A 10676-nucleotide genomic window follows, 5' to 3' on the forward strand; every position below is an offset into this window, starting at 1 on the left:
GAGAAGGGTTATGAAGGGTGGGTTTCTGTGATCTGTGAAGTTCATTGGCAAGGGCTAAAATGCTGGCTGGCAATGATGGGAATATGATCTTAAACACATTTTGTGGGGAAGAAAAGTATTTTAAAACATTCTTTAGGCCTTTGGTTTTGAGGCAGGAGATAGATGGGCTCCAAGGCTAGGCATTTACAACCAGCCTCCTGTTAACTTTTCCTGAGGAATGAGGCAGGTGTCCTCTAGGCTAAATATTTACAACCAGCCTCCCATTTGCACTTCGAGATAGGAAAAAAACAACAGGGACAGGGTAAATAGCTGGAATATGGACACTTTAAGATAACAGTCACTGCGAGGACAGAGAGAGGCTAAACCCTGTTTGAGGAAAGATCAATAGGTCACATACTTCCCGTCCTTGGGGCAAGGGAGACACTGCACATGTGCAGAAAGGCTCCTTGGGGGTCAAAAAGGAGGGGGCACCACCCCATAATAGGTGATGCCAAGCCCCCCCATAGACCTCTGGACTGGAATCCATCTTGGAAAAAAGTTGTGCACGCATGTTGGGGAGGTGCCTAGGGAAGGTCAGGTGTGGGAAAAGAAACCAGATAATTGGCCAAAGTTAAAAAAAAGACCTGGAGGAACTGCCCTATATAAGTGAGTTAGACACCTCTTTACTGTCCTCCTCTTCCTTAGGGAGGACGCCCACACCCCTTTCTCTCTGGGTGTGTATCTCTGCCTTACTTCTGTCTTAACTAAACAGTTTCTCTGTGTGCTCTCCCACTTGTGCTGTGCCTCTAATAATGTACCTGTTTTTACATGTTTGCCTCCTTGAGAAATGCATTTTTCAGTGGGGGCAAGGGCCAGGGGAATTTTGCTTTTAGCTTCTAGACCCTGGTGGACTGGTGGCTAGGATTCCTGGTTTTCATCCAGGCTACCTAGGTTCAGTTCTTGGGCAGGGAACTAAGATCTCGCTTCAAGGCACCGCTCACTGCTCACTCTCCAAGATCAGTTTTTCCCATCCCGCTTTCCTCTAAGAAATCTAGACTAATGGATAACATTTTAACATTTACTTTTTAAAATAGAAACCTATTTTTAAAATTAAAACATTAATTTTAATTTCCCTATAGTTTTATTATCTTCATTCTTACAATCTGGACATGAATAGGAGATTTTTTTTTTTTTTTTTTTTTTTTTTTTTGCGGTACGTGGGCCTCTCACTGTCGTGGTCTCTCCCGTTGCGGAGCACAGGCTCCGGACGTGCAGGCTCAGCGGCCATGGCTCGCGGGCCCAGGCGCTCCGTGGCATGTGGGATCTTCCCGGACCGGTGCACGAACCCGTGTCCTCTGCATCGGCAGGAGGACTCTCAACCACTGCGCCACCAGGGAAGCCCTAATAGGAGATTTTAAATGAATAACATGAGCTGTTCTGTGCCATGTTAAGAATGCAGGCTTTACCAAAGGCAGCAGGGTTTGAATCCTACTTTGCGTCTTTACTCAATCAAGAGGCACTGGGAATGTAGCAGTCAACAAAAGAGACAACAATGCCTGCCATCACACACTATACCTACTAGCTTTAGGACATTAACTATACTGTGACTCAGCTTCCTCCTTTACAGGGATTATAAAGGTATCTACTTCTGGGCATGTCTTAAGCATTAACTGAGTTGATTTACATAAAATGTTTAGAACAGAGTTTAGCACATAGAAAGCATTTAATAAGTGTTAGCTATTACATTTAAGACCTTTGTTTTTATTGGTGTTAACTTGTTTTATTGTGAAGCATAACACACACACACAGTGGATCCCCAGAAGCTCCTGTACCCAAGTCTTTTTTTCAGGTTCTGCTTTCAGGGGAACCCAGACTTTGACGCAGCCCTTCATTGATGATGTGTGTTCCACGTATCTTCTTCCACTCTGTGGCCTTGCATTGCATTCTTTAATAGGATGTTTTGATGAAAAGAAGTTCTTAATCTTAATCTAGATCAATTTCTCAATCTTACGTGTTTTTTGTGTCCTGGTCATGAAATCCTTCACTACCCCAATATCATGAAGATGTTCTTCTGTATTTTCTTCCAAAATTTTAATTTTTCAAACTCTCACATTTATAGCCAGTTACAACCCATCTGTCATTGATTTTGTGTTTGGTGAGTGGTAAAGGAAAGTTTCTTATTTTTTCCATAGGGTATCTACTTGACTGTGGTAAGCAGAACAATGGCCCCACAAAGATGCCCTTTTCCTGATCCCTGGAACCTCATAATATGCTACCTTCCATGGCAAAAGGGACTTTGCAGATGTGACTCTGAGATGAGGAGTTTATCCTGGATTATCTGACTGGACCCAACCTAACCAAATGGATCTGTAAAATAGAATCTTTCCAGGCTGTGGTCAAAGGGAGATTTAATTAGGGAAGAATAATCAGAGAGAGGCAACACTGTTGGCTTTGAAGATGGAGGAAGGGGGTCACAAGCCAACGTAGAGTGGGGAACATGGGTGGCTTTAGGAACCTGGAAATGGCGAGGAAACGAGTTCTCTTCTAGAGCCTCTAGAAAAGAACGTGCAGTCCTGCCAATATTCAATTTTATCCTAGCGAGACCTGTGTTGGGCTGCTGACCTAAAAACGGTAAGATAATATATTTGTGTTGCTTTAAGCCACTAAGTTTGTGGTTATTTGTTATGTCAGCTACAGAAAATTAATACATTGACCCAGCACTATTTATTGAAAAGGCTATCATTTACCCACTTTTCTACAGCTCCACTTTTGTCATAATTACGTGTTTATCTATTCATTGTCTGTTTCTGCATTTTCATTTTCTCTCCTGTTCCAGTGGTCTTTTGGTCCATTTTTGTACCAGTATTGCACTCCTTTAACTTCTATAACTTTTTAATATTTTAAAATTATTTAATAGTTCTGTTAACTAATTCTCAGTACAGCAAATTTTCCCATGGTGTTCTTTAACAGCAATTTGGCTTTCCTTACCTCTCTACATTTCCATATAAATCACATAACCACTTGTTAATTTCAACAACAATAACAAAAACTAATTGGGATTTTGATCAGTATTGCACTTGCGCCATAGATCAATTCAGGAAGCTGACCTCTTTATAATACTGGTATTTAAAACATCTATGGTATATTCTTTCATTTATCTGATCTTCCTTAATTTTTCTTAATAATGCTTGTAATTTTCTGTGTAGAGGCCTTGCATGTCTTTTGTTAGATTTATTCTTGTGTTTAATTTAATTTTATTTTAAATGGTATATCTTAAATATTTTGGGGTGTTTTTTTGGCTAATGTATACAATTGATTTTTGTATACTATATATACAATTTTGGTATATGGACTTTTCCTGTATCTTTGCTAGTACACTTATGAATTCTAAAAATTTAACTGTAGATTCTTTTGGAATTTTACATATGCAACCACATGACCTGTGAATAATGACAATTTTAGTTCTTTTCCTGTCCTATAACTTCGATTTCTGCATTATTCCATAGCTAGAACCTTTAATAGAGTGCTGAATAAAAGTGGGGAGAACAGGTATTTGTCTTGTTCTTTATATTAAAGAAAAGCTTTCAATATCTCCCCAAGAAGTATAAGGTTTGTTATATGCTTTTTAGAACTACATTTGATCAGATTTGGAAGTTCTCATCTATTACTAGGTTGTTAGGAGTGGTTTTTTAAATTACACCTTTTATTTTGAGATAATTTGTAGATTAACATGCAGTTGTAAGACATAATACAGAGAGAGTCTGTACCATTTACCCAGGTTCTTCCAGTGGTGCCATCTTGCAGAGATACAGTGTAATGTTACAATCAAGACCTTGACATTACAATCCAACAATCTTATTCAGACTTCTCTGGTTTTACTTATACTCATGTGTATTTAGTTCTATACAATTTTATCTCATGTGTAAGTTGACCATAGTCAAGATACAGAACGTTTCCATCACCATACGGATTCCTGATGTTGCCCTTTTATAAGCACATTTCTTTCCTCTCCCTGCCTACTATTCCTAACTCCTGGTAGGCACTAATCTGTTCCTTATTTCTAAAAAAAAAAAATTTTAAACATTTTATATAAATCAAACAGATTATGTACTATGCAATCTTTAGGAATTGATTTTTTCTACTCAGCCTAATTCCCTGGAGATTCATCCAAGTTTTTTGACATATAAAGAGTCCATTCCTTTTTACTGCTGAATAGTTTTCCATAGTAAGGATATATCCCACTTTGTTTAAACATTCACCTATTGAAGGACATCTGAGTTGTTTCAGTTTTTGGCTATTATGAATAAAACTCCTATGAAAATTTATGTATAGATTTTTGTGTGAACGTAAGTTTCACTTCTCTGGGATAAATGTCCATGAGTTCAAATTGCTGGGTCATATGGTGTTTTCATGTTTAGTTTTATAAGGAAGTGCTGAATTATTTCCCATTGTGGCTATACCAAAGAGTTTCTTTTCTTGAATTAATTTTGGAGTATAGCTGCTTTACAATGTTGTGTTAGTTTCTGCTAAAGAGTTTTTTTTAAACCATGAATAAATGTTGAAGTTGGTCAAATATCTTTATCATCACCTGTTTAGTTGATCTTATGACTTTTCTCCTTTATTCTGTTACAGTGGTGAATTCTGTGGTAATCTTTGGATTTAAAGGAAACATATTCTCAACTGAGTTTTGTTTGTCCTTCTTTTTTAGTTCCTTTAGGTGTATGTTTAGGTTGTTTATCTGAGATTTTTCTTATTTCTTAGGTAGGCTTGTATTGCTATCAGCTTCCTGCATGGAACTTCTTTTGCCATTCTTTCTTATTATTCACTTTTCTGTTATTCAGGTTGAATAATTTCTATTGATTTGTCTTCAAGTTCAATAACCCTTTCTTCTGAAATATTCAATCTGCTGTTAAGCCTATACATTGAATTTTTCATTTCGGCTATTGAACTTTTCAGTTCTAGAATTTCCACTTGAATAGTGTGGGTTAATTTCAGCTGGTCTTGATTGACCACATGCTTATTTCCAGAGATGCTTACCTTGTCCAACACTATAGAATGTATTAACTAAAAACAGATGTTCTAAAAAAAAAAAAACAGATGTTCTCTAACCATTTAGAGATGAAAGAGGCATGGGAAACAAACACCTCTGCTGTCTAAGGGAATGCAATTCTAAAAAGTTTGTAACTAAAGGCAAACTACAGTATTGAATAGGGTATCTAATTTATTCTCTACTTTGATTCCTATCATCAGTTAACCTCTACACTAATGAAAGTTGATCATTATTATTCCAGAATAAAAAGAAAGAAAGGGGAAAAGAGAAAAAATAACAGAGCCCAGAAATTAGAGTGGATTCTAAGTGAAAAGATACCTGAAGAGAAATTTAACCTCTTTCTAATTTTTATTAATTTGACCTTGGTTTATCAGATATTCATGCTGAAACTAACAGTTTTAATATAATTACTATGTGCCAGGCACTGTGCTAAATGGCTAATGTATTTTATTTCCATTTATTCATATAAGCCCAGTAAGAAATCTTTCTTATTATCTCTACTTTACAGGTGAGGAACAGAGGTTCAGCAAGGTAAGTTAAAAACGGAAGTTGCTGAGCACAGTAATGAACCAAGTCAGGTGGGTAGACATTTCCTGGACCAGGCAAGTTTTGAGTTTGATTTTGAATGCAGAAACAAAGGCAAGAAAGGTTGGAACTGAGTAGTTTTTCTCCTACAAATCTTCAGGAAATTTCCATGTTGTTGTCTGTCTAAACTATTGATCTGCACAAACCACGTCCAGTGGAAAAAGGACCTCTGGGTTAAACTTGTAAAGACCTGTAATGGATATTTGATAATGCCAAGGATGATGATGACTAATGGCTGATAGGGCTGAAGGTCTCCACCACAATGCGGGACTTTAATTAAAAGCTGGCTTTGATTCTCTGTAGACAGGTATGCAGCTTTGCCACATTGAACAAATTCTGGGCCAGAGATTTCGAAGTTCCAAAGTTTGCATCTCTTTCTATCGAAATCCTTCTCTAGATCTAAATTAAACCTTCTTCTTGCCCCTCACACATTGCAATTTATCATGTTTTTCTTGACTCATTGATCCAACTCTGAAGAAACCATTAAGAAAATCCTTTCCAAACTCTATTCTCTATCATGCATTCGAACAATAACCTTTGATTTTATTTCTTTGCATCCCCCTGTTGATTTTACACTCTACTCAAATAATTACTAACTCTCTGGGACTCATATTTGTCCTCTGTAAAATGGAAGAAATTGTTTAATCATGACTTTGCTCCAAATCAGACTTTGCTCCTCTAAGTCGCAGGTGTTCAAAGAATTAATTCACACAGTAGGGGGTTGGAGGTGTGACAAACACAGAGAGAGGCATTGCCCAGATAGAAATAGAAGTAGCTCTGCTTTCTGTTCACATATTAATGTTCAATTAATTGAACATATTAATTGAACTTGCCAGGATTTCATTTGAAGGGATCTGATACTAAAACAAATTTGAAAACCATTGGATTAGGTTCTTTCTAGCTCTAAGCAGTCTAAGATAATAACCTATGATTCTGCGATCTGAACAACAGAGGGAAGAGCTGTTTTATCTATTTACATTTTGCATGTTTTCAGAGACTTAGAAATGTGTTTCTAAGGAATTTAGTGACAAGTTATGTGGGTGATATATAAGGCTTGGCTGAGTGCACAAGTAGGAAATGATCCTGTCAGAGAGGACTCCAGGGATGGATTCTTTTCTCATAAAATCGTTTATAGCCCCTCCTCAGGAACTAGAGAAAAGACTCATGTAGCCATTTTCCCTAGCACTGTTGACTCTGCTAATTTGACGGTAGCAGAACAGTGTTGGTGAATTTTAGGTAAAGCCAATAAGGAGAGTGTGACTTCAGCCTTCCCCTCCTCCTACACTCCTCCCACCCCACTGGCAGCTCCTCCCATTCTGGCTGGGGAAGTGATAGAGCAGAACTGAAGTTTATTTTAAACCTTTTGCGTCAGACACTTTAAAGCTGCCACGGCTACTGGAAATCTACCCCAACCTCTACAGTATCACGAGTCAGGATGCAGAATGTGCCCCTTTTACAGCCTCTGGTGTTGTGAGGCAGTTGGGGACTGCCTCAAAACCTAGGGAAGGGCTTCCCTGGTGACTCAGTGGTTGAGAATCTGCCTGCCAATGCAGGGGACATGGGTTCGAGCCCTGGTCTGGGAAGATCCCACATGCTGCGGAGCAACTGGGCCCGTGAGCCACAACTACTGAGCCTGCGTGTGCGATGAAGAGTGGCCCCTGCTTGCCACAACTAAAGAAAGCCCTTGCACAGAAATGAAGACCCAACACAGCCATAAATTAATTAATTAATTTAAAAAAACAAAACAAAACCCAGGAAGGATGCCTGCCAGGTACTGTATATTCTATAGTGTGTATAAATCATAGGGTAGGGTTGGGGCAGAGTGCTTCATTACAAACTCCACTCTATTTTGAACTAAGAAGAAAACATTTATAAGCTTCAAATTATTAATACTGGAATCACTAATGTAAATAATTGTAATGCTTTCTGGAGACCATTCCGTAGGATGGAAAAGTAGCAGCTCTGCATCTACCTGAGCTCCCCTATCTAATCTGCCTCAGCATCACCACTCACTCTCCATCCCCCACTCCACTTGCAGAGTGATCTATCTCAAATATCAATCTGATTATGCCATCTTCTGCCTCAATGTCTTAGATGAATTTCCACTGACTTCTGAATAAAATACAAACTCTCTGGAAAAACATATGAAGACCAGTTTCATCCTGCTCCGTTCTCCACCCTGTACCTTTGGTTCCTGCCATTCCGTTTTCACTCTAGCAGAGGTTAAAGCCTGAAGTCTCAGCCCAGCTGGGTAGAATGTTGAAAATATCTTCTTTTTTCTTTTAAAAAGAGTCCTGTGTTTCTCAAGCATGGTTCTCAAGTCTCTTTGAAACAAAATCAATGAGCATCTTTATTAAACACTTCTAAGGCCCTAGCCCCAAGAACTGCTGTTTCATATAGCAACAATTTAAACAGAGGTGCTACCAGCAAGTGGATCTCGTTGCCTTTGGGGGCTGCGGTCATGTCTCTCAAAGTGAATTTGGAGGGTCTACATCCCTGGTAGCCAGTGCCTGCTGGGACCAGATGCTGTGACCACCGGGTCCCCAAGTGCCCACCTCCCCCCCATGTGATGGGAGGTTTGGGAGGATGTACAATTCACCCTGTCCCCTCCTGAGCCCTGCAGACCACGACGTGGGCGCCCGGCCCCGCGCCTGGGCCCACTCGATCCAGATCATGAAGGTGGAGGAGATCACAGCCAGCAGATGTCCCCCACCATCAGTCAAGCAATTCCATGACTCCAAGATCAACTTCCGGCTGCCCCACCAGGTCCTGCATTGTCAGCACAAGCCATGCTTCACCACCAAGAGACCCAACACCTTCTTTTATGTGTGGGCCCTCCCGGTCCCCAGGTCTGCCCAAATAAAACTCTTTGTTTAAACCAAAACAACCAACCAAATGAAACAAAACAAACCAAAAACAAACCCCCAAAAAACTTCTAATAATAGAGTGAATATTTATTGCCAGACATTAGGCTGTATGTTCTAGGTTACCTCTTTTAATCATTACAACAACCGTAAGAGGTAGGTGCTGTTTCTAACTTCATCTGATGGATGAGGAAACCGAGGCACAGAGAGGTTAAATAATTGTCCGAGTTCGTAAGTGGCAAAGCCAGGTTTCAAACCCTGGCGGTCAGGCTTCACGAGCCAACCTCTTAACCATGCTCCCTTATAGCCTCTTACTAAAGTGCAGATTCACAGGCTCCTTCACAACCTAAGGGTATACTTTTCAAATAAGATTCCCAAGGTGATTCTTCTATACACTTGTTTGAAAGCCATTATGGTAAATGTTGCTCAAATAGAAAATAGTAGAAGGTGAGTGCCCTCTAGTGTATATACACGAGTATTACACGTTTGTTGGTGTTGATGAATCAGATCTTTTATCAGTTCCTTACAAAAGAGCCATATTTCATGATGTACAAATTTTTTTTTAATTTATTAATTTATTTTTTTGGCTGTCTTGGGTCTTCGTTTCTGTGCGAGGGCTTTCTCTAGTTGCGGCGAGTGGGGGCCACTCTTCATCGCAGTGCGCGGACCTCTCACTGTCGTGGCCTCTCTTGTTGCGGAGCACAAGCTCCAGACACTCAGGCTCAGTAGTTGTGGCTCACGGGCCTAGTTGCTCCGCGGCACGTGGGATCTTCCCAGACCAGGGCTCGAACCCGTGTCCCCTGCATTGGCAGGCAGATCCTCAACTGCTGCGCCACCAGGGAAGCCCCGATGATGTACAAATTTTAAGAACTGTATCAGGGTAACTTATTTCCATGTCAGTGACTTAACTGATTGACACTACATTAAATTTATTTTGTCACAGAAGTTATGTAAATATTGCCAGTAACTGTCTCTCATCAGACCTCAGCAGTTCCTGGGAATTCGATTTAATTATTGGAAGCCTCCATACCAGCACGTCTGGTTACTAGGAATAGAGGCTCATAGCCTTAGTGCACAGTAACTGATAAATGTGGAACATCAAATCCACGTTGTGGAGTGGCAGATTTTACTCATCCTATCTGTGGTGGCTTCATTATATCATTAACTGTCTTCAGTAGGTTCTGCTCCATTTATTCTCTCAGAAGGGGATTATACTTAGAGCCTTCTGTTTTTTTTTTTCTTATCCTCTTTCAGTTAGGAATGGAAGGGAGGAGAATCAATTAACTATTTAGTGTGATATATATAAATCCCCTGTATTACTATGTTCGGCTATAGCTTATTCCCAAACAGGAAACCATCCATGGATTTTTTAGGTTAGAGTTAAATGTCTGTCACAAAAAGACCCCAAAATATAGTGGCTAAAACAAGACTGAAGTTTATTCTCTTTGATATAACTGTCCAGAGGTAGTAGCCCTGACATCTACACTTAACACAGATTCCATTTGGGGTTCAAAATAACTGCTCCACTTCCTGCTCTTACATCTGTATCCCAGCCAATGGAGAAAAGACCAGGGAAGAACACAGCCCTTCCTTTTAAGGACAAACCCAGAAATGGCATACAACAGTTTTGCTCACATCCTATAAACCAGAATTTGGCCATAAGCTTCAAGAGAGGGTGGGAATGTAGTCTTCAGTGAGGCAGCTATATGCCCCACTAAAACCTGGAGTACCATAATTAAAGGAAGAAGAGGAGAATGGATTTTCAGTGGACAAATAGTTGTCTTTGCCACAAACCACTTTCTATATTTGAACATTTTTATGTGATTCTATAAGCAGCCAGTTATTCACAGAAAATAGGCAAGAAAAACAAGTATCAGGTATTTCAAGAATGACAGTTAATGATATGGTAGAATTTTTACAGAGATGCTGCTGATTCAGCTGAGAACCTGTTTTCTTTGCTTTATTTATTCATGGTAGAGACTTATTAATTATGGACCTAGACAATCAATTCAAAAGTAAATACAGGCAGTCCTTGAATTGCATGACCTCAATATGCACAAATTTCAGTTAGTTACCATGGTTTAGTTAAATATCACCAGCTCCCCAACAACATAGTTCAAATTCAGTTACCACACACACACACACACACACACACACACACGGTAGATAGAGATAAAGATGGATATATAAAGTGCAAG

General features: G+C 39.5%; 1 non-coding gene across 1 annotated transcript; it reads left to right on the plus strand.

Annotated features, from left to right (window-relative positions):
* Nucleotides 1-7978: 7978 nt before the first annotated feature.
* On the plus strand, nucleotides 7979-8110 carry LOC116753705. Its single transcript, XR_004349808.1, has one exon. It is a non-coding gene; the product is annotated as a small nucleolar RNA SNORA68 (small nucleolar RNA).
* Nucleotides 8111-10676: the final 2566 nt, after the last annotated feature.

The sequence above is a fragment of the Phocoena sinus genome, chromosome 4, assembly GCF_008692025.1.
Source record: "Phocoena sinus isolate mPhoSin1 chromosome 4, mPhoSin1.pri, whole genome shotgun sequence".
Classification (NCBI taxonomy): domain Eukaryota; kingdom Metazoa; phylum Chordata; class Mammalia; order Artiodactyla; family Phocoenidae; genus Phocoena; species Phocoena sinus.